Source organism: Pan troglodytes, chromosome 19, assembly GCF_028858775.2.
Source record: "Pan troglodytes isolate AG18354 chromosome 19, NHGRI_mPanTro3-v2.0_pri, whole genome shotgun sequence".
NCBI lineage: Eukaryota > Metazoa > Chordata > Mammalia > Primates > Hominidae > Pan > Pan troglodytes.
Genome location: NC_072417.2, coordinates 91,856,046 through 91,860,733, shown reverse-complemented (window position 1 = coordinate 91,860,733; position 4,688 = coordinate 91,856,046). Strand labels below are relative to the sequence as shown.

At 43.1% G+C, this 4,688-nt stretch overlaps 1 pseudogene; it reads left to right on the top strand.

The window, feature by feature from the left end:
- The first annotated feature begins 1,750 nt into the window (after nt 1-1,750).
- Nucleotides 1,751-2,897, top strand: LOC101059052 (large ribosomal subunit protein uL6-like; annotated as a pseudogene).
- Nucleotides 2,898-4,688: the final 1,791 nt, after the last annotated feature.

Here is a 4,688-nt window from a genome sequence, read left to right as displayed (position 1 = left end):
TTAATTGGTGTATATATACACACACACTTAGTATATGTATATAGATATCTATACACTATAGATATATGTATATATCTACTATAGATATATAGAGCCATATATGCATATTCAACATTAACCTACATTAATTCAACATTAATCTTTGAAAGAAAGGACATTAAGCTTGTTTCAAATTCCGCTTCTCTGATTCAGCATATATATATCTAAACTACTATATATTTATATATCTATATATACAGTATATATGTATATACACAATATTATGTATATTTGTATATATGTAGTATTATGTATAATTATTGCAATACAGTCCGGGCGCGGTGGCTCACGCCTGGAATCCCAGCACTTTGGGGGGCCAAGGAGGGTGGATCACCTGAGGTCAGGGGTTCGAGACCAGCCTGGCCAACATGGTGAAATCTCATCTCTACTAAAAATACAAAAAACTAGCCGGGCATGGTGGCACGACACCTGTAATCTCAGCTACTCGGGAGGCTGAGGCAGAAGAATCCCTTGAATCCGGGAGACGGAGGTTGCAGTGAGCTGAGATGGCGCCACTGCACTCCAGACTGGGTGACAGAGCAAGACTCCGTCTCAAAAATAAATAAATAATAAATTTACAATATAATTATACATAATAGTACACAAAAAAATTGTATTGCAATAATTAAGTCTGGAAGCATAATATATATATAGATAGTATCTATATCTACATACATAGTATATACGTATATCTATATGTATATACTATGTATATATACTGTGTATATACTATGTGTATATACTATGTGTATATACTATGTGTATATACTGTGTGTATATACTATGTGTATATACTGTGTGTATATACTGTGTATATACTGTGTGTATATACTGTGTATATACTGTGTGTATATACTGTGTATATACTGTGTGTATATACTGTGTATATACTGTGTGTATATACTGTGTATATACTATGATGTGTATATACTGTGTATATACTATGATGTGTATATACTGTGTATATACTATGATGTGTATATACTGTGTATATACTATGATGTGTATATACTGTGTATATACTATGATGTGTATATACTGTGTATATACTATGATGTGTATATACTGTGTATATACTATGATGTGTATATACTGTGTATATACTATGATGTGTATATACTGTGTATATACTATGATGTGTATATACTGTGTATATACTATGATGTGTATATACTGTGTATATACTATGATGTGTATATACTGTGTATATACTATGATGTGTATATACTGTGTATATACTATGATGTGTATATACTGTGTATATACTATGATGTGTATATACTGTGTATATACTATGATGTGTATATACTGTGTATATACTATGATGTGTATATACTGTGTATATACTATGATGTGTATATACTGTGTATATACTATGATGTGTATATACTGTGTATATACTATGTGTATATACTGTGTATATACTATGTGTATATACTGTGTATATAGTGTAGACATATATACTATGTACTGTATACATAGTGTATATATACAGTTTATATAGTATGTATAGATAGTGTGTATAGTAGTCCTATGTTTCGCTTTTGGAGGAAGCACTGTCCTGTTTTCTGCAGTGACTGCACCATTTTACATGCCTACCAGCAGTGTCTGAGGGTTGGTCCACTCTAAAGTTATTCTTCCTACACCTCCCAAAGTGGAATTCCAAAACCGCCTTGTTAGACCAGCCTGACAATTTACAATATTCATGGAAAGACACGTCCTAGTATGTTCAAAATTCCAAGGTTAAGATGCCTGGAAGTTATATTAAAAAAATAAAACTGCTGTCTTTGCCGCATCTACTGTGAGAATGAAGACCGTTCCCAGCAACCAACCTGTGGATATTCCAGAAAAGGTCAACATTACTCTAAAGGAACACACAGTTACTGGGAAGGGCCTGAGAGGAACCCTGAGGAAGGACTATATTTATTTATTTATTTATTTATTTTATTTTTTTGAGACAGGGTCTTGCCCTGTCGCCCAGGCTGGAGTGCAGTGGTGCGATCTTGGCTCACTGCAACCTCCACCTCCTGGGTTCAAGCAATTTTCCTGCCTCAGCCTCCCTAGTAGCTGAGACTACAGGCATGTGCCACCACGCCTGGCTAATTTTTGTATTTTTAGTAGAGACATGGTTTCACCGTGTTGGCCAGGCTGCTCTCAAACTCCTGGCCTCAAGTGATCTGCCTGCCTCTGCCTCCCAAAGTGTTGGGATTACAGGTGTGAGCCACCGCGCCCAGCCTTGAGGAGAGACTTTAATCACATCAATGTAGAACTCAGTCTCCTTGGAAAGGAAAAGAGGCTCCGGGTTGACAAACGGTGGGGAAACTGAAGGGAGCCGGCTGCCGTTGGGACTGTTCATAGTCGTGTATGGAGCATGGTCAAAGGGGTTGCCCTGGGTTCCATTACAAGATGACCTCTGTGGGTGCTCACTTCCCCAGAAACGTCGTTATCCAGGAGAACGGGACTCTCGTTGAAATCTGAAACATCTTGGGTGGAAAATCCATCTGCAGGGTTCGGATGAGGCCAGGTGTTGCTTATTCAGTATCTCAAGCCCAGAATGTCGAATTAATCTTTGAAGGAAACGACATTGAGCTTGTTTCAGTCTTGTTCAAATTCAGCTGCTCTGATTCAGCAAGCAGCAATAGTTAAAAACAAGGGTATCAGAAAATGTTGGGGTGTTGTCTACGTCTCCTAAAAAGGAACAGTTCCGCAGGCTGCTGAGGAGGTTCTAAGAGTTGTCCAGCTACAGAAACACGATGTTGGATGACTCCTCAGACCTAAGTATCTGTGATATTTAGATGATTCAATAAAAGACCTATAGATTTGGAAAAAAATAAAAACAAGTCACATTGAAAATCACAAAGCATAAGCCATCTACACCTTTTTTTTTTTTTTTTTTGAGATAGAGTCTCGCTCTGTCACCAAGGCTGGAGTGCGGTGGCGCGATCTCGGCTCACTGCAACCTCCACCTCCCGGGTTCAAGCAATTCTCCTGCCTCAGCCTCCTGAGTAGATGGGACTACAGGCAAATGCCACCATGCCCAGCTAATTTTTGTACTCTAGTTGAGACAGGGTTTCACCATGTTAGTCAGGCTGGTCTTGAACTTCTGACCTCAAGGTGATCCGCCCGACTTGACCTCCCAAAGTGCTGGGATTAGAGGCATGAGCTACTGCACTCAGCCCATCTACACCTTTGCAGGGGATTCTGGAGAATTCCGTGTAGCAGGATGACCTATGGAGACAAACTTGCCTCTCACCCGAGGCACCACTCACCTGTCTGTAGCCTGCGTGCTTCATCTATAGTTGGGACCTCTTGCCTGTGGGGCACGTGGTCCACCCCTCCAGCCTCAGCCATCCCAATGGCCTCCTTTTCTTTCCTTTTTTTTTTTTTTTTTTTTTTTTGAGATGGAGTCTCGCTCTGTCTCACAGGCTGGAGTGCAGTGGTGCGATCTCAGCTCATTGCAACCTCCACGTGCCAGGTTCAGTGATTCTCCTCTTTATTTTCTTGAAGGTGCCAAGCTCGCTCCTGTCTCGGGCATTTTGTTCGTGCTGTTCTCTCATTCCAGAACCTCCTTCCCTTGCTCCTCTTACAGCCGGTCTCTCATCTTCCCACTTTCAACGGAGGTAGCACATCCTCGCAAGAGTTTTCTCTGATGCCCCAGGCCAAGGTATTCTCCATCACCTCATCCTGCTCTTGGCCTGGTCACTGTTGGTAATAATAATTATGCAAATGTGTTCATTTGTTCATGACCTGCGTGTTCTTAAGTCCTTTGTGGGGAGAGTCCAGGGTTGATTCACTCACCACCATGTGGAACAGAGTAAATAAGAAACATTCGCTGGATGAATCAATTTGTTTGGTGCCACAGGGCCACAGGAAGGGGTGCCAGCCCCAAGAGAACAGTGGAGGCTTTGTGTGGCAGAGGCCTGGATCCTTCTTCCCCAGGAGTCAGGGACTGGAGGCCTTTAGCAAGTGCTTCCTAGGGAAACTTCAGGTCCCTCTGGGCAGAAAGGAGCCCAGAAGGGTGGATATTTGGGGGAGATGGCTGGCACCAGAGATGGCTGGCACCAAGGGGGCTGGGACTGCAGGAGGCTGTGTGGGGCGGGGACTTGGAGGGAAGTGACGGAGCAAGGGGAAGCGCTGGCGAGTGTGAGCGTGAGAGTCGGTGGATTTTGAAAGTGTGTGAGTGTGGTGGGGTGTGTGAGTGTGTGTGAGGATGTGAGTAAGAGAGAATGTGTGTGTGTGTGTGTGTTGGGGGAATCCCTGGGACCAAACTTATTGTAGAAAGGGTGGCATCCTACCCAGCTGCATTTAGGGGAAGGACCTCTGCCAGCCTAGGGCACATCTGGCTGAGGTGCCCCTTGAGCTTGAGAGCAGTACCAGGGGAGCGATGCAGGGAATCTGCAGACCAGAAGACCAGGGTGCACCTCCCCAAACAGCCGGCTGCCTGGAGTGGCTCTTCGGAGGCTGGGTAAACCCCTGGAGATCTGTCCTATTCAAAGGAGGCAGAGAGCCCCCAAAATGATTGAGGTTGGGAATTCCAACCACCGATGGGGTAGAGGTATTAAACTAATTTAGTTTACCAAAATGAAACGAGAAAAGGCCGGGAGGTGGGGTGCGGTGGCTCACGCCTGTAATCCTTGCACTCTGGGAGA